Raw genomic sequence first — 21,106 nt, forward strand, 5'->3', positions numbered from 1 at the left:
ATATGTATACATGAAAATAACTTATAAAATTCAAACAAAGTCCTAAGAGACTCAATCAAAAGATTAATTTTGTTCACTAATTGTGCAAAGAAACTAGGATTTATTAATAATTTTTATTTATTTATTATCATTTAATATTACTGCCCAACTATTTTTGGTAGGCTTTAAATAAAGGTAAAAGGGTTTTGTGAAGTCCTTATAAAATTACTTGTAACTTTATAAAATCATTTAGTTATTTTCTATTGTAAAATCATACTTCTAGCTATAAATAAAATAACATATACAAAGTATTAACTGGCCAAATTGGATTGGACTTGCACTATTAAACCCTAGCTTGACCCAAATTTAGTTGGTTAGAAATTTTTGAACAAAACTCTACCTCAACAATCTCAATATCAAGGCCCTAATCCTAATTTAGCGGACCATTTGTCACAATTGACCGTAGCAAATCAAGAAACATTATTTCTTACTATTTCTAGGAACTTGGATTTGTTCTAGAATGACAAATCACGAAACCAAGAATTAAGTAGCATTGGTTCCACCTAATCCTAAAAGTGTCTAGTGGAATCTCTCATTGTGGGTTCATTAATTTATAATATATATTTTACGAGTCATGATTTTTTGGCTTGAAAATTTTCACTCGATCTGTACACGGCTAACATTACAAAGGTACATAACCATATATATTTTTCTTCGGGATACAAAAGGAAAATGTCAACAATTTTGTGCCCTTGCCACGTCAACTGAGTACAGACCGAGTGACAATTTTCGATGATATTTTATTTTGTAGATAGATAGTGTTGCCTATGAATGAAATGGTCCTGACTCTATGTTAATGGTTGGTCCAAGCCATTGGGACAACTTTCTCAAATATAGAGCATGTCTCCATTCTCTGCCCATTTCTTATAGTGGGTGCTAAATCTTGTTGTCACTAGTGTGGACCTGTTTTTAACGACATCAATACCTAAAAGTGCGTTTTTAGGGTTCTCCAATGAAAGCCATACAAGTTATCTCATTTATCATTTTCTATTTTTAAAATCATTTAGGTTGTGTTTGGCCAGGATTTTGAAGAATGGGTTTTAGATTTCTTTCTATCAAAAGTGCTTATGGGAGTCGAAATTGTGTCTAGTTTATCTAGTCCTTGAATTCAAAAGCTTCAACTTTTAGCATTTGCAAGAATCATAGCAAAAGGGAAAAGACATCATAATTGGACTAAATGTCCCCAAAGATAGATATTATATATATCACCCATGATCAAGGTTGCAATCAAATAAGTGATTAAAAGGGAATTCATTTTATAGAAATACTTCATATGAAAGTAGAGCAATTCCCAAACAAACCTAAAAAAAGAAGCAAGGGGAATTAGTTAATAGTCTTTGATACATAACTAAGTCCCGTTCCTATACCAACATACGGTATCTAGATGACACATTTTGGTTGGAGAATAAGGATATCCAGGTGCCTGTCATTAGGGTTAGAAATGGGTCGGATAATATCCATTTACCTAATTCTTCCAACTTGAGTAATTCGGGTATGGATAAATTTCTTTTATCTGATTAAGAATTCAAATAATTTATTTATAATTATTTTATCCAAATTTTCTTACAATCATAAGGTAAATTCATAATAAGATATATGTATGACCCTAAATTGAGTTTCTTCCATATATATAGATATATATATCTGACTCATGTCACTTGAAATTTGGGTACAAGTTGAATATGGACATGCTTTAAAAATTGAATGAAAAGTTAGACACCTAAAAAATTGGATACAAATAATCAAATATAGAGTAAGATAAGGATTGAGATATAATCTTCATTTGTCCCACACCCAACGTTTTACCAGCCCTATTTATCGCATAGAAAAGACTAATGATAACATGACACTCTAAAATGTATGCAGTTCACATGGCAAGTGTAAAAAATCATAGATCTTTTTCTTCGGGATATACAAAGAGAAAGATCAATGGTTCTGTGCACTTGTTACGTCGATTTCGTACATATCACATACATTTTAAGGGGTCATTTTAGCAGAACTATGTAGAAAATGGCTTGAATGGGGGAGTTCAATGTATTGTAAATTCCAACTAAAACGTGTCAAGTAGACATCTGGAACACCTTACCTAATCTGATTCATCCATTAATTAGGTTTTCAGTATCTTATATAAAATTGGTACAAATTATTGGTTGTTGGCTGCTTTTTTTGTCCAACGACGTTGAACATTATAATAAACCCTCCATTAATTACAGAACCATTCTTTTTACAAACATTTGCAGTCCATTTATTAAGAAAAGCAAAGCCATTTAAAGATAAGAACTCAGACACTAATTACCCAATCAAGATCCTGGGCATCGCACACACCCTCTTGGGCCTCACGAACAAAGTAGAAAACTGTCATGGGCCCACCCATCATGAGAGAGAAAAAAATAGAGTTCCGTTAACCTTACTAAGTTGGTAAGGAAGTCCTTAGGCTTACTTCTTGGCATCACAAATATGAACAAATGGTTAAGAATCGTGGAGGACGAAATTCTATGAATTAAATAGAAATATATTTGAATTTTATTTTTAAATTTGAGAGTTGTTTTGAATTTGATTGTCGTCCACCAAAAAAGACGAGTTGATAAGTTGACATGATTTGTTTTAATTTTAAGGCATTTTTTAAAAATTTCGTCCGACTCAAATAAATCGGACATCTAGTCCGACACGAGTCAAAACGAGTATAAAAATAAGCAGGTCGGTAGCTGTCTATATTAGTACCACGTGGCAGTGTAAAATATAGATCTCGAGACTTTGTGACGTGGAGAAATAGCGGAATCGAACTGCAAATATTCTTTCTGAACTCGAAGTCTCATTCTGACACGTGTCGTCGTTGTTTTATCGATTGATGTGTTGTACTGTACATACTAAACAGCTTTTTTTTGCTACAGATGTCGGATACCAAGGGAACATCTAGTCTGATGGTGCGATTGCTTCGCAGTGAAGCGGCCTCGTTGTGGTGGGGACCACCGAAGTAGTTGTCCCTTAACGTGTTTGAGTGCCACGTAGTTGTGTCATTGGAAGTTATGATGGTGAGTCTGTGATGATGATGAGATGGGAACGTAATCAGAAAGCTTTAAAAGAATTGTGGTTCGCTGTCTTACACGTGTAGGACAACAAAATTTCATGTTTTCGTGCTCCACCGGAATACTTCATTAGGATTTTTAATTTAAGATGAAAGAAAATGGTATTTAAGTCATTTTTTTAAGTCTATGAGGGAAGATCTATGTCAAAGGGAGTAATGTATTAATTTTAAAACATAGAGTATTTCACATATTAACCAAAATCCCTACCTGCCTTATTGACCTCGAACCTAAAATAAAAAATCATTTAATTTCTTTTTTGAAAATCAGTTATCTTCGATCACTTAACTATATATATATATATATTTTTTATCTTAGTCTTCAACCAAAAAATTAATCTACTTTAACCTTTAAATTTAAAAAACAAAAAGATACGACATCTAAAGTAGGAGATGAAAGCTTTGGATAATTTTTTTGAGATCTTCTACAAGGGATTAAGAGAATGTTCAAATGATGGACAAAAAATAAGATTAAGTAGATTAAATTAATTTACAATAGATATTGAAGGTGACTAGTTTAGGAAGAAAATTAAGGGCATTTAATTACAAGATGAAAATCAAGCTATTTTTTTGTTAATTTAGAATTCTTTATAATTAAAAAAAAAAAAATCACATGGTTGACTGTCATTAATTTCAAAATATAGGGATATCTCAAATAGTTATCAAAACATAGAGGGTCAGGTCGACAAGAAAATGGAAGGGAGAAGGGTAGGGAGTGGTACAAGGTAAAATTCGACATGACATCTTTTTCAAATATTCACCAAAACATAGAATGTATCTAAATTACCCAAAAAAATTGATGGGGGATGTAAGAATTCATAACCAAATCACATCTTTCAAGTCACACATTGTTCTAGATGAAATTTTATCATAATATTCTGCTAGTTTGGAACTGGTATAGAAACATGAATGGTTATGCTTTAGTTTTTAAAAGCACCATCATTATGGGGATGTACACGCAATAGAAAATTTTCACCAATCCATTAAAATATGGTATACTATAAGTAAATATTTGCAATAAGAAATGAATCCTAATTTCAGATGATTGACCCTTCTAATCTAGTCTATATTATCTTTTTTGAGAGTTACGGGAATTCAACTCTGGTACACCAGTTGTTATGAGAGGATTAGTGTCAGATCCCCAAGAATAAATGATTGATTTACCCATTCAAAGAAATTTACGCGAAGGACTCTCTTTAACAAATTTATCATTTCGGACAAGATCTAAGGGGGACATGTCTTCAATTTGAAAAGATAAGGGTGTCTCAAATATTTTGCAAAATTTAAAAGGGTGTCTAAAACACCAAAATAATTAAGGGAGACGGGGGCCGGGGGCCAATTGCACCCCCCCCCCCCCCCCCCCCCCGCTCCCTATCTCGGGAGCTGGCAAAATACAAGCGTGGCCCTAGCAGACTTAGGCCTTAGTCTTGTTAATTTGGAAAGATTTTTGGTGTTTATAAAAAAAGAAAAAAAAATAATTAATTAAATTTATACACTTTCCCAAGTTATTTGGAGCCTTTCTAACTTTTTAAGAAAAATAGAGATCCATTTCCATCATATTAGAACATATGGTTAGAGATGAGGGTAAATATATTATTTTAGAATATATTTTAAGTTTTTTTTTTTGTTTGTTTGGTGGAGTTTAGTTATTTTTTGTTATAAAATGATACATCTAACTTAAATAAAATGCATATTGACCTAGATTTAATGGGTTGGGAAATTTTGAGCTCAACCCTACCTTTGTAGGTTCAGGATCAAGGTCTTAATTAATCATTATTTTTTAATCGATTCGATCTATGTTAGCAGGCCGAATTGATAGTCCTAGGGGGTAGATACCTATAAGTTTACCTTAATTGAATACTATTGTAAAAGAGTAAATGATATAATGTTAATAAGTAAAATTATAATGTAACAATCCTGATCGTTAAAACATAAAATCCAATGATCGGGACAAAAGACTTATCCCCTACATATGCTACATAATCTTAGGATAAAACTTAACCGTGGGATGTCTTGTTTTAATGGTTGGGATTGCATGTCTTTATGTGAGGCATTTTTCTTTAGTCTAAAGATCCCAACGTATTAGGGACATGGTAAATAATACGAGAATTGGTGATTTACATAGGAATTGGTGTGGCAATAGCAGTTCTCTTTATAGAATCTAGTTTTTAGTTTTTATAGAATCTGATGAAATAATTGAGTGGAGAAGGAAAAAAAAATTGTACTTTTAGCTTAGATGTCATTGAAAAAAGAAAAAAGAAAAAGAAAAAGAGAAAAAAAAAACTCATGTACTGTGTGTCTACGTGGTATATGTTGATTGGATTTTAAAATACATCGGGCTACTAATCAAGCCGTGTTTTTTTACATGGCACGCAGCCCGATGTCTTTAATATCCAATACAAATCGTGCAACGTAAATACTTTAGTGTTTATCTTGCTAATTGTAAGAAGTTACCAAAAACAAAAAATTTATAATTTCCTAATAAGATACCAAATTTCTATTTCTATTTCTATTTCAAAACCAAAATTACAAGAAACTTCTAAAACAAGAGCTTAAAACATTTATCCCTAAAATCAACAACTCTCCAACCACATCTTGCCATGATCCAAGATCTTCATGTTGACCGTACCTTAGTGGACTATTATCTTGGGCTCTACATGGGCCTCTTTAAGGACCATATATGAACAAATTGGATTTCATCAGTTATCACTACTTGACCTAGAACTAAAGACCATTCCATAGTTGCTCATGTTGTTAGCTATTCTGTTGAAGATCCCAAAGCACTCGATTCGATGGTGGTGATGTGTTTCTAATTTTTTTACTCACACATGATGAACCCAAGTAAAGCACACAACTAAACCTCGAGGCACATGCAATCCCCTCCCCCGACAAGCACCAGATAGTGTCTGGGATAAATCCCTGAGGTGGCTCCTTAGATACCCACCATTGACTTTATTATAATGAAAACTAGATTTGGGCATTCTCTCTAACCATGGTTGGATCATTTTGTGACATTTTGTATCTCAATATAACGTCGTAAATTTAAATCCACCCGTTGAACCAATAAGAAGAAATTACTTTGTAATCCAAGCTATTTGTGGTGCTACCAATGGAGCGTGTTTGGATCAAATTGGTATTAAATTCAAGACATAGTTGATCCGAAATTGATCTGATAAATTATCAAATCTGATCTTTATTAGATTAGGTCCTTATTGGAACCCAAATCCTTGATCAAGTCCATCAGATCTATTGACAACCCTAGCTCGATGGTTTTGTTTGGCCATGACTTCATGGGCCAACATAGAGATCTTGGGCAAGAGAAATTAGGGTCCAATTCCAGCCCAAGTCCATTGTGGGTCCAACAACTTTGTTGTAGAATGTCTTGGGTTATATTTGCTCGTGCAAACTTAGAAAGTCATTAACTCGTGAAATCTCTTTAATCTTTAAAATTTAAATACAAGATCTCATGGTGGATGTGAAATTGGAAAGCCCAATAGTATAAAAAGTCTTGAAAGTAGAACACAAATCATCACTAATTCACTGAGTTTGAAGAGCTTTGTTTGGTTTACATGGAGAAAGAAATGGCGAAGTGCATGCTTCCTTTGATTGCTACTCTTCTAATCCTTTCGATGATCCTCTCCACCATGCCTATGGGTTTGTATCTCTTCTCTTGCTTGTGTTTCACTTTTTTTTAGTGTCAAAAGAGTTATTGTTAATCGTTCCACAGCTTTTCACCTGTCTAGCTATATATTTCTCTTTATTTCACGAAAGGGTATATAATATATAGAGTGCTGATAATATGATGCGGTTTTGGAGCACGCCCTTGACGCTAACTGGCGTGTTTGCTCACAGTCCAATAAATGTTTGACATGTCTCTTGCTCACCGTCCACATGTTTATTTATTTTTTTTAGATTTCAAATCTTAAAAAGGGTCATTGGGCCCATATTGATTATCACATTTACAATCCAGCGACACAGCCTTCTAGATTTCATGAAAATATTTATATTAGAAAATATAACTATTTTTTTAATTTTCTTTTTTGAAAGTTCCTATAATTTTATCATCTACAACTCCATTGCATCGGATCAGTTTTTGAATGTCACAAGGTGATGAGATAAAAAAGTTTTCTTTTTTTCACCATGGTAGGAGAGAGAAAAGTTCATTAGCCAAAAATTGCGTTATATTATCAAAATTCTTATATATAATACAGAGTTTTCTCTTAAGGATTTAGGTAAATATGTATGTTTGCATCTTTGTTTATATTTTCTATATTGTTTTTGGTTCGATTTCCTTAATAAATCAACTACGTTAATTCCTCTTCTATTTAAATTCCCTCAGTATTTGATCTTATAGCATGTTTTTATTTTATTAGAATACTAGTTAAATGATGCCATTTAGGTAGGTCGATCTTCACGATTCTTAAGAGTATTGATTGATTTGTAGCTTTTTAGGATTTATCCCAATGTCTATGATGAGTTCATATCTTGTGTGACTTCCCTTACATTTCAATGTCTCTAGTTGCATCCGTTATCTCTTATCTCTTCCTTATAATATGAGTACATTTTATCTCGAGCTGACATTTGTATGGTATAAAATAAAATAGTATTCTATCTCAGTAGAAATACTTTTGTGTGGATGAATATTTACTATTATTTTTTATTGATATACGAATGATAAATAAATAAAACGAAGGCTTAAGAGTAGATAATTTTGTTTATCCGATTGTGCGCCTTTATATATCTCAAGTTGATTTTATCTAAAAAGTGATTGTTTTTGCAGGATCTCATGCACAATACACCTGGATAGGAAAATGCAAAACACCAGAGCAGTGCAAAGAGGAGTGCATTAAGCGAGGGTTCAACGATTTTGTATGTGAACCTGACATCGAAAAGCCCATCGATATCTGTGGTTGTTTTACGAAGAACCTTAGGTTGGGATGAACAAGAGCACCAAATGTGAATCTTTGAATGAAATTTCTATGGTTGAAAATAAAAAATTAATTATTGTAGTAATAAGATTAATGATTTAAGTACTTTTTTATTATTCAATTCAAGCCAAATATTTCATGTTGTTGCACTTTGACACCATGAACCCCTTTGTGATTTCACTTCTTCTGGTCAGTGGGGATGCTTTGCTTTTAAAAGAAGTGCTTCCATGGAATCACTTATATGAGAATCACAATTGTACCATTAATTTATTTGGTAAGAGTTATCTGGTCCAGAAGATATGGAATGTTTAAAAAAAAAAAAAAAGAAAAGAAAAAGACTTCTATGGATTGGGTCTGGTCCTTATGAAATCCAAAATCATCCCTCCAGACCCTAAATTATCAATGTTGATTTGATCAAATTTTGGGTTTTGTCCATTCTAATCAAAGTCCTAGTTAAGATTAAAAGTTGAAGTATCACACTTGGGCTTGGACCTTGAATTGGTTTAATTTGTAGAAGAACAGATTTTATTGATTATTGGATGAACTCTATTTGATTCTACAAAAGATTAAAATGAAGGAAAACTGTTAAAAGATAACAATCAAATAATCTTAATCTAGAAAATTATCTATCATAATAATATGATCATATAGAGTGTCGAGGACCTTCATATCAATGTAACACCTTGAGATACTATTGTTAGTGTTATCCATGGACTGGGTTTGGATCAATTCGAACTGATCCAATAAGAAATATATTAAATTGGACGCAATCTTTCATTTTAAGCTCCAATATATTGTGCTGTTTGTGAATCCAATCCTAAAATCATTATTTTTTTATGCGGTCTTAATCAAATTTGATCTGATTTCATAATGAATAATGGTGAATGCACGTGGTCTTGGTACTGGCTGACATGGCAAGGGCACAACACAGCACATCTTTTTCCAGATGAAAAATATATATAGTTTTGTGCCCTTGCCACATCAGCTTCATACCCAACCGCATGCATTCATCACGACTCTTTGATATTATACACCATATTTCTAAAAATAATATGGATATATACATCATCTATAAATTTTCATCTTATCAGATCAAGACATGGTTGATGGAAAATATCATATTACAACCCAAATCATTGATTTGAACTTAGAGTTGTTGAATTGAATGGATCAAATTTCAATTCTAATCTTATGCAATTGGGTTGGGAGACATTACTTTATGGGCCCACATTTAGAGATTAAGTCAGCCAGAGAAGTTTGGGACCAAGCCCAGCCCTAGGGGTTAACTTGGGTAACCATTTAACCGGAATCAAAACCAAAACCCCGGTTTGGTTCCCTTTTTATTGGAATTGATTAGATTCGGGTCTAATATGGAACTAAACCAATAGAAATCAGAACCATTAGGTTTTAGTCGATGGGTATCCAAAACTGATTTATTCCTTTTCCAATATTTTAAAATTAATTTATTATATGAATTTCTTCAATTTTTCATATAAACTTTGCATTGGAGTTTAAAATGGGTCATCTCTTCTAAAAGTTTATTATTTTTAAAAAAGATAACTTTTAATTTTTGGAAAAGGAAAGTATTAACATTTTTAGTGGAATAAATTATTATTAAATTGGTACTTTGTAGATAATATGTTAATTTTTGAAACAATTAAAAAAAAATTGAATTTTTTTCTTTGAGAATCGAAATTGACAAGAATTGAAACCCCCAAAAACATATAATGTTTATGATTCTAAAAGAGTCTTATCTTTTATGCCTAGGGTAGAGGATTGAAACCCTCCTCCACACTAGGGGTGTGAATAGGTCGGTTCTGGTTCGGTTCCTAAGAAACTTAGAAACATAACCATTATATTTAATTCGATTTTGATTTTTGTCGATTCTAGATCTAGTTTAAAAATAAATGGAACCAAAATCACTAAAAATCACGAGTACCCATTGATTTTGATTCTCAAGAAACAAAGGAGAAAAAAGTATTTCAAATTATTATTAATAAAAAATTCCTTGAAAAAATATCAAAAAAATTATTAACTTAGTTATAATTTTTTATACTAAAGATACAAATTAATGATTTTTTCAAAAAGAAAATTTTATCTTATTTAAAAGTAATAAATTTTTAAAAGAGTAACTCATTTTAAGCTTCAATTGATAATTTATATGAAAAGTTAAAGAATTTTATATAACATACATTTATTTTAAAATTAAAAAAATATATATCTTAAATCATTTATAATATTGAAAGAAATGGTCAAATAAATCAATTATGGGTACCCATTTGATAGAGCCTAACAATTCTAGTTCCTATAGGTCCAATTTAAACTTCAGATCTGGCTATAATCTATTCCAATAATAAAAAGGTAACTGGAATCGGAATTTTTGATTCCGACTCTGGTCCAGTTTCGGTTGAATGGGTACTCATTGACGCCCAAGTGGCATCCACAATCCAAGGGATTGATATCTAAAATATCTCTTTTTTTAAATTTTCTTGAGTTAAGTGCTTGTTTTGGGGGTGTGGGAGGAAGATTTCAATTCTGCATACAGGTGCACAGGATTTAGACTCTTTTGAAATATCTAAAAGAAGATTAGAAGAAATCTACCTCGTTACCAACAAGATCTCTCAGGAGATAAGAAATAATAAAGCCCAATGCTATAAAAGGCCTTGAGAGTGGAAAATACATCACCACCAACCCTTCACCAAGTTTGGAGAGCTTTGTTTAGTTTTGATATAGAAAAAAATGGCTAAGTGCAAACTTCCTTTGATTGCTACTCTTCTAATCCTTTCTGTGTTACTCTCCACTATGCCTATGGGTTTGTATCTCTTCTCTTACTTGTGTTTTACATTGTTTTTAAAACTCGTCCAGTCATCTTGTAGGCTTACCGTGGGGGCATTTCTCCCCACAAAATCTTTTCCAGTCCTAAGTTTCCTTCGCGTTGGTGAAATCTTGGCTCTGCCCTAGAGGGGATGATGGTTTAGCAGTAGGTGGCAAAGTAGCTTTGTAACCTATGACAATCTTTTTATGGTGAAATAAAAGTAAATATTTTTGTTTATTTTGAGAGAGTAAACATATTTTAAAATATTTATAAATTTAATATTTTTTATTTGACTCATCTAAGTCAATTTGCGAGTTTTTTTACTTGACTTAATGGGCATTCAAGTCAAGTTTTAAAACTATTGTGTCCTATTCTTTGGGTTGCCATGTTTGGCTGGTAAATATGCAAGCGTAACGTAGCTGGACTGGTGATTCCAATCGAGTAGAAGACTATTTTTTCTACTTTTCTATCTAGTAAAAAAAAGGATGCTTAAGTAAAACTTGAATTGTTTTTCATGCAGGAACTAATGCACAATACGTTTGGATTGGAATTTGCAAATCACCAGAAGAATGCAGAAAAGAATGCATAGCTCGTGGATACGATCCCAATGATTTTGCATGTGAGCCCGATATTGAAAAGAGCTATGACTTATGTGGCTGTCACAAGGACTAAATTGGGCAGTGTTCCTTTAGATTGGATGGAAAGAAGAAAATAAAATGTGAAAGTTTGAAACAAAATCAATTATCTTAATAAGAGTAATAAAGATATGTTTTTCTTTTTCTAATACTCATTAATTCCATGTGACACAGTACTATTTGGCTTACCAACACCATGAACTTTGGCTCACATTTCCCATTAATGATTTATAGGCCTTTGGGTCTGTGTGACGGTTGGAGGGGATTGGTGTAAAAATGGGTTTTTGAGAAAATTATGATTTGTGGATCGTGCAGTTTTTGCAAAAAAACCATATTGCTAAGAAAATAAATTTCTTCTCTCACAAATAATATCTTCCCACCCAACTCCATAGGAAATTGATTTTCTTCTCTCTATCTTATTTGAGAGCAATTCCACAAGACCCAGTTACTAGAGTAGTATATATGATTCGATTCAGAGAAAATGCTTTTAATGGTAAAGCGAATTCCATTGGAAATTGTTATGAAAATATGAATTAAGTGGAAAAAAAAAATCTAACATTTGATTCAATCATTCTATCTATGGAAATATCAAATAAAGAAGAAAAAAAACAATTTGTAGTTGTATGATTATGCATTTTTGCAAGAAAATAATATATGTAAGAGAACAATTTTCCTTTCTTTCTTATAATATCTTCCCTCCTAATTCTCAGGGAAAATAATTTTCTTCTCTCCTGATGTTATTTGCTGACAATTACCCCCACCCTAAATCTAAAAGCCAACTCTTTTATCTTTCTTTTTTTTTTTTTCTTGGGTAGAATCAAACAAAAAATTTGTTTTTTTTTATTTTTAAAGTAATTCATTTATTTATAACCATTTCCTAAGGAATTCACTCTTCCTTTGAGAACATTTTTTCTACAATCATACATCCCATTCTATTAATTAAATTCTTAAACCTAAGCATCATATATGTTGTACTTAAGAATGATTTTTCGCTCTCAGACGAACGTGCGTTTTACATATGGTATATTGATTCCCCACCATTTTTGGAAAAAAAAAGAAAAAAAAATTCTCCTCACTCATCTCTAGTTCCCTTCACATGTGATTCTTCCATCTTTCTCTCTCCTCTTTCCCTCTGCGAATTGCAACAAAGAACCCTCGAAATTTCGCAAAAAATCCTAACTTGATTTTTTGAGATGGTAATCCAATTTTTGTTTAGAATTATCTTAACAATTGGAGACAAAGAAAGATTAAAATCGAAGAATCAAAGAAATCCTAAAATCCGTCTCAAAAATTTCTACAGCTCTTTTCTCAAAGAAGAAACCATTTATAGAAGAAGGATCAAAGAGGAGAGCCAAAACTATCCATAAAAGTGATTTTCTATTTCTCTCTCTCTCTCTCTCTCTCTCCAATCTTCTTAGTTAGATTGATCTATTTTGAATTTTCATAGATTGTTTGGGATGGAAGAGGAAAAAAAAAGATTTAGTGTTTTACCTTAAACTTTGGTCGAATTTTCATAATTAAAATCATATGATAGAATTAAATAAGCTATTTGACTTAATGGATGGACTATTGTAATGTAATTTGACATGCTTTGTTGTTCTATGCTCTGGAGTAATTTAAAATTATATAACAAACCAACAGTTGCAACAAAGCTTTAAAATAAAGAGATCTTGTTAGCACCCCCTTTTTCATGTAGGAACTAATGCACAATACGATTGGATCAGAATTTGCAAATCACCCAAAGAATGCATTGCTCATCGATACAATCCCAATGATTTTGCCTCTGAACCCAATATTGAAAAAAAAATATGACATATGTGATTGTCACAAGAAGTAACTAGGGCAGCTCCTTAAGATTGGATGGAAAGAAGAAAATAAAATGTGAAAGTTTTGAAACAAAATCCCATATGGTTGGAAACGATAATCAACTATTGTAATAAGATCAATAAAGATGTGTTTTTTATTTTCTAATACTCATTCCATGTCACACATTACTCTATGTGCAACGATATCATTGGGCGCAATGAGATGCTACAATGCTTGGTATTGACCATGGTATGCATTATTATTATTATTATCTTTTAAAATTTACATTTAAATATTTAAGTATTAGTCCTTTCTATCACGACAATTCTTTTAAATGAAATATAGCTCCAGTGGCCTGCATGTGCAATCCTATCAGAATACTTAAATACATAATATAAATTATTGGCCTATTGGAATACTCTAAATATGAAATGTTTAGAAACTTCTCTTTTCTTTACATGAAACGTCTTTTATTGTACTAAACTCTATTAATTTCTTTGCATGGTTGATGCAAAATCTCTTATAAGATGTGTTTTTTTATTGTAATAAGAGCTCTTCAATCCAATGGATCAAATTTCAAGTCTAATCCAATGCGATTCGGTTAAGGACCTAATGGGCCAGAGAAGCTAGAGTCCAATCCCAGCCCAATGGGCATTGTGTGTCGGTAGTGGTGTCAATGTGTACCCATTTAACTGGAACCGAAACCAAAACTGCAGTCCCAATTCCCTTTTTATTGGGAATGATTATGATTGGGTTTAATATGAACAATATAATTGGGAACCGAAACCGTTAGGTTCTATCTGGTCGTCGGTGCCTAGAATTGATTTATTTTTACATTATATATGATTTAATGTTTTTTTATATTTTAAAATTAATTTATATTATATAAAGTTATTCAATTTCTCATATAAATTATGATTGTACTTCAACTTGTAAAGAAATAAATTTTAGTTTTGAGTTGTGATTTTCTAACACCCCCTCTGACACACCGCCCCTGATGTAACATGGGCTAGAACTATAGATTTTTCTCTCAGTATACACAACTGTACATCCCCATATATATGTGTAGTTATGTATCCCGAGGAAATAATCTATGATTTTAACACATGCCACGTCAGGGGAGCAAAAAATCATTATTCTTTAATTTTTGAAAAGAATAAAATCATTGTATTTTTTATGGAATAAATTATGATTAAATTGATATTTTATAGATAATTTGTCAATTTGTTTAAAGGCAAAAAAAATATACAATAATTCTTGAAGGAAAAAAATGTATTATAATTTTTTTTTTTATAAATATGATTCTTAAGAAGCGGAACCCATGGAAATGATAAAGAAATGTGAAATTATTGATAATTCTTGGATGAATATTACAATTTACATAAATCTGATAAGGTATTTATAAGTATTACACCAATATATGGAAACTATCTAATATAAATATTTTAGAATATCCTAATTGATATATTTTTTAAATATTAATAAATATTTTAAAATATCCAACAACCTTCCATTTGTGATGAGATACACTATTAATGATATAGTGTATATCACGCATCTTAATACAATGCATCTTATACCTTACAAACCGACACATTGACACCTCTAGATTGTGCCCAACAACTTTTTTATAGAAGAGTCCAGATTTTATACACTCAAGGTCAAGGATTGAAACCCTCCACTCTCATTACATGTTACAAAATCCATAATACGAGAAATTAATGTCTAAAATATTTTTCTTTTATTATTTTCTTTGATTGTGATTTACGTGGCATGTATTGAGGTGGAATTCAATCCTTCACTCGTGTGTATACGATCAACACTCTTGATAGAATATCTAAAGAAAGATTTGAAGAAATCTACCTCGTGATATACAAGATCTCTTGGGAGATGCCAAGTAATAAAGCCTAATGCTATAAAAGGCCTAGAGAGCAGTAGACATGAATCACCACCCCTTCACCGAGGTTTGAAGAGCTTTGTTTAATTTTGATATAGAAAAAAAAAATGGCTAAGTGCAAGCTCCCTTTAATTGCTACTCTTCTAATCCTTTCGATGATCCTCTCCACCATGCCTATGGGTTTGTACATCTTTTCTTATTTGTGTTTTAATTACATAGCTTTTAAAATTCGTCCAGTCATCTTGAAGACTTGGCCTAGTCTAATCAAGTTGACCAAGTCAACTTGATGCGACCCGGGGGAATGGTGGTTTGGTAGTAGTAGATGGCAAAGTAGCTTTGCAATGTATTTCATTAGGAATCGAGAAATAATCTTTTGTGGAGAAATAAAAGTAAATTTTTTTTATTTTTTATTTTGAGAGAGTAAACATATATTTTTTTAAATATTTATAAATTTAATATATTTTAGTTTACTCATCTAAGTCAATTTGCGAGTTTTTTTACTTGACTCGATGGACATTCAAGTAAAGTTTTAAAACTATTGCATCCTATTCTTTGGATTGCCATTTTTGGCTAGTAAATATGCAATGTTCCATTTGATAAATATTTTTAAAACGTGGCTTGACTACTAATTTCGATCGAGTAGAAGACTATTTTTCTACTTTTCTATCTAGTAATAAAAAGGATGTTTAAGTCAGAGGTTTTTTTTTAAAAAAAAAAAATTAATAATAATAATCTAACAATTGTTTTTCATGCAGGAACTAATGCACAATACGTTTGGATTGGAATTTGCAAATCACCAGAAGAATGCAGACAAGAATGCATCGCTCGTGGATACGATCCCAATGATTTTGCATGTGAACCCGATATTGAAAAAAGCTATGACTTATGTGGTTGTCACAAGAACTAATTAGGGCAGCTCCTTAAGATTGGATGGAAAGAAGAAAATAACTATGAAAGTATGAATAAAATCCCATATGGTTGGAAACAATAATCAATTATTGTAATAAGATGAATAAAGATGTGTTTTTTTATTTTCTAATATTCATTCCATGTGACACATTGCTCTTTGGCTTACCAATACCGTGAAACTTTGGCTCACATTTTCCATTAATGATTTTTAGAGCTTTGGATCTGTGTGATGGTCGAGGGGACATGGTGGGAAAATGGGTTTTTCGAGAAAATATGGTTTGTAGAATGTGCATTTTTGCCAAAAAAGAAAAAAAGAAAAAAAAAAGTGCTTTACAAAAATTGGACGGTCCACGATTATTCAACTTGTAAACTAGGGTCAGAAGTTTCAAAATGAGCTGATTTTTTGTGAGGATGATCTCTTCACCGTAGAGATCATCCTCGCAAAAAATCAGTCTATTCCAAAACTTCTAACCACATCAAAAGTGATTCACAAAAAAAATTTGGCACAAAACTTGGCAAACTTTAAGGCTGCCGAACCGCTCCCTATATATATATATATATATATATGGGTCACGTTCAAGGGCCAACTTTTTGGCAAAACATTTTTCAAAACATGAGTTAGAAGTTTTGGAATGGGCTGATTTTTGGTGAGGATGATCTCTACGGTGAGGAGATCATCCTCACCAAAAATCAGCCCATTCCAAAACTTCTAACCCATGTTTACAAGTTAAAAAATCATGGATCGTCCAGTTTTTGTAAACTATTTTTGACGGGGTTAGAAGTTTTGGAATTGGCTGATTTTTGGTGATGATGATCTCCTCACCATAGAGATCATCCTAACCAAAAATCAGCCCATTCCAAAACTTCTAACTCATGTTTTGAAAAATGTTTTGCCAAAAAGTTTGCCATTGAACGCCACCCTATATATATATATATGGAAATGTTCAACACCCAACAATTTACCCAACATGTTTTGTCTTACATGGGTTAGAAGTTTTGGAATGGGTTGATTTTAAATACTCTATATACATAGTAGTCTGTGAATTTGTTCATCGACAAGTACAATTTCATCTAATCTCGGTTTGGTTCTTGAAATCTGATACCCAACATGAATTTGGGAATGAAATGCGTAAATTCAACTTGGATGAAAATATAAATTATACTAAATAAAGTTTTTCACCAGTATGATGTGAGTCCTCCTGTTTCTATCTTCTTTTACTGATATCTATTAAATTGGTCATTGATAATTGGGTTTGCTTACATTAGGTCTTGATTACAGCTAAATAGTTGTCATCAAATTTGCCACCCATGCAGATTTACATCATTTAGGATTATTTTTACATGGTAAGCAGGCGATGTGAAATGTTTAAAACCTTATCTTTTCTTTACATGAAACTTATTTTGTTGTACTAACTCTATTAATTTCTTTGCATGTCCTTGAGCATATAGTAAATCTGCATGACTGTCAACCAAACAGAGTGATTAATCATGATTTTAAACATTATGTCAACCCTTGGCCAGATTTGTGGGATATGGCTTTGTTGTTTGAAATTTTGTTAGATTGGTCTCTAGGATACAAATAATTCCATGTATTTTTGGATTGTTCAACATAGGTATGAGCCTCACAAACGCTAATTTTTTTCCCCAAAATATTGGATTAAGATGTGGCTTTTGTACCACCATGTTAGTCATTGTAATTTACCCTATTGAAGTATATGTAGTCATGTGATTTAAGGGAAGGGTAGATGATGAGAAGACAGGGAGGTGAACATGTGTGTGTTTGTAGGTTAGTCGATCATAAATGAATCAATATTTGTGAAACTAAATGCTATTTCATTAGAATGAATTGTTTAAATAATACAATGAATATAACAAAATAACAACTAACTCCTATATCTCAGGAAGAGTCAAGTTGGCTTAATTTTAAGGAAGACTAAACATAATTACATTCAAAAAAGCAAATGCAGTTTGAACTACTCTATCAGTTAAACATACACCAGTAACTTTACATCTTCTATATTCCCCCTCAAGATAGGCCATGATTAGAGATGCCAATCTTGTCTCTTAACAACAGGTACTAAGAAGTAGGCAATGGCTTAATGAGAAGATCGACAAGTTGGTCAGTAAAAGAAATATAAGCCACTTGAAGTAGACCAGATTGGACCTGATCTTTGACAAAATGATAATCAACAACGACATGTTTCATTTGAGAATGGAAGACAAGATTGAAACTTAATTGTGTGGCACCAACATTATCACAATAGACACTTGGAGAATTCGTTAAGCCAACACCAAGTTCTGAAATGATAGAACAAACCCAACGAAGTTCAGCAACGGTGGCAACAACATAGCGATACTCTACTTCTGTAGAGGAGAGAGCAATAATGTGTTGATTCTTAGGCTCCAACATACAAGGTCCCGCCAAGGTAAACTAGATAGGCGCTGGTTGAAGAATAATCATTTTTATTACTAGCCCAATCTACATCTAAGAAAGCATGAAGAGAATCAGAGAAGGCATGAAGAGTTAAGGGGGAATAATGATAGAAAAGAAGCCCTTTGTCTAGTGTCCCACACAAATATCGTAAAATACGCTTAACAAGAACCTAATTCTCGTTGGTTGGCTTGTGCATAAATTGGGCCATTATATTGACTGCAAAAGAGATATCTGGTCGAGTTAAAGAGAGGTATTGCAGGCTACCAACTGCTGCAAGATATGGAGTGGGATCTGAGAGAGGTGTGCTTGAGTTTAAGGAGATTGTTGCCGAACTAGTTAGTAAGTGAGTAAAAACCGATTTTGCATCTTCCATATTGGTCCGTTTAAGTAAGTCCTGAATGTATCTTCTTTGTGAGAGCAAGATACCAAGACGATGTGGGACAACTTCAACTCTAAGAAAATAAGAAAGTGAATCAAGATCTTTGAGAGAGAAATGGATAGCAAGACATTCAACAAACTGTGAAACAATAGCATCATTATTACCGGTTAAGATAATGTCATCAACATACACGAGAGATATAAGATATGATGGCTGCTGTAGATACATGATTCTCGATTACGATGACCACTTCTACTAAGGTTTGGAGTCATCACCATTCATATTGTAAATGGGTGTGAATGGTCACCCCAAAATGTATATTTTTCGAAAAATTGTCATTTTTGACGTTTAGTAACTTGATGGATAAAATACCAATTTAACCTTGATATTGGGGTAAGCGGCTCGATTGGAGAAAAGGGAGGGTGTTAGACACCTTTTTCTCCTCACCAAGTAGTTGTAACCATAACTCAACTCAGTCATTTTGTTTAAAAAAACTACAAATGAGATAAAGTGCCACGTGTCGATAATTTATACCATAAGTAGGGATTTATTTTTTGGTCGATTATAATATCATTCCATTGACGGGAATGAACCTTATAAACCCTTAGCCTTGACAATTATATGTGGTTTTTTGAAAAGTATTGGCTATAATTGTAAATCCATTCTTGTGAGTTGAGAAGGACCCGAACAACGGTTGCCTTAAAACGATTTGAAGGTTTAAAATAATTTTGTTCTGAAAATGGTTACAACTCTTATACTTTCAACCGAACCAAAGTTTGATTTACCGAAGATAAGGGAGGGGGAGCATTACATCCTAAGTCTTTCTACAATAAAATTAAAGAGAAAAAAAGGGATAGTAGAAAAGGGATATGGAGAGGGTAGAGAGAGAGGGGAGGGGGATTCCTGGACCCACCTTGAAGCTTTAAAGTTGTTTTTCTTTTCTTTCTTCTTCTTCCTCTTCTATATCTTTTTCAAGTCCTTAGTAGAATATGATAATGTAATTTTTTAGAGTAGATGAAGTGAGGGAGTGGAGAATAGATGAGTAGATAATTGATTTTTTGTGTGTAAGACTTGGGTGTTTTTTTTAATTTTTCATTAGGTCTCTTGAGTTGAGAATGAGGGGGGTTTTATAGGATTTGGAAAGTATTTTTAGGGGTAAAATGGTTGAGAGTGAGGCTTCAAAGGATAAGAGTTTCTCATGGAGTTCATCGAAAGTCATGAAGGTGTCACGAGCTTGAATAGCACGAACAAGCTCTTTGTAGTCATCACCTAGTCCATCCAAGATTTTATCTGCAACGTCTTCTTCTTCTATTGGGGTGCCTAGTATAGCCAGTTCATCTACACGGGCTTTGATGGAGTGAAGAAAATCAGTGACAATCATAATACCTTTGATGGGATTTTTGATAAGGTTTTTAGCTTGTTTGATGCGACCACGAGATGGTTTGGCATATGTATTTGCTAGAATAGTCCATGCTTCACGAGAGGTATTGGTACGAGCAATAAATGAAATAATTGTGAGTGATAGAAAACCGATGAGAGCATTGAGGATCAATTGATCTTGGTGAACCCAGAGGTTATAGATAGGATTTGGTGTGGCAACATTGTTCGTAGTTAGAGTTTTGGGTGGACATGATTTGGATCCATCTATGTGCCCAAGAAGATCATAACCAATGAAGAGTGTTTCAAATTGGATGTTCCAGGACAGATAGTTGGAGGAGGTAAGTTTGAGAGGAGCTTAAGCAGCTGTGTTGATTGTGAGTAGTTGGGATTCATTGGTGTTGGTGAGAGTGGGTGTGTCATCTAGGTAGTCATCACGGTATGTGAAGAGGAAAAGAGAGAGAAAAAAAATTAATAGCAGAGAAGGAGGAGCTGCTCTAATACCATAAATGAATCAATATTTTGATAACTGAATGCTCTTTCATTAGAACGAATTGTTTAAATAATACAATGACTATAACAAAATAACAACTAACTCCTATATCTCAGTAAGAGTCAAGCTGGCCTAGTTTTAAGGAATACTAAATAGAATTACATTCAAAAAATCAAATGCAGTTTGAACTGCTTTATCAATTAAACATACACTAGTAACTTTACATCTTTACTATAGGTCAAACCACCCTGTCATTGTAAGTGTTAGAGCAATCCTGACTTGCAAATCTTGAGAAATTAATGTGATTTGATT

At 32.6% G+C, this 21,106-nt stretch overlaps 2 long non-coding RNA genes across 2 annotated transcripts; both read left to right on the forward strand.

Moving 5' to 3' along the window:
- Positions 1–10,723: 10,723 nt before the first annotated feature.
- Positions 10,724–11,654, forward strand: LOC147390870 (uncharacterized). Its single transcript, XR_015170210.1, has 2 exons — positions 10,724–10,861; positions 11,385–11,654. It is a non-coding gene; the product is annotated as an uncharacterized LOC147390870 (long non-coding RNA).
- Positions 11,655–15,247: 3,593 nt separating this feature from the next.
- Positions 15,248–16,241, forward strand: LOC147390871 (uncharacterized). The gene is made up of 2 exons (XR_015170281.1): positions 15,248–15,382; positions 15,958–16,241. It is a non-coding gene; the product is annotated as an uncharacterized LOC147390871 (long non-coding RNA).
- Positions 16,242–21,106: the final 4,865 nt, after the last annotated feature.

The sequence above is a fragment of the Akebia trifoliata genome, chromosome 11 (genome assembly GCF_017979445.1).
Source record: "Akebia trifoliata isolate Shusen 1 chromosome 11, ASM1797944v1, whole genome shotgun sequence".
NCBI lineage: Eukaryota > Viridiplantae > Streptophyta > Magnoliopsida > Ranunculales > Lardizabalaceae > Akebia > Akebia trifoliata.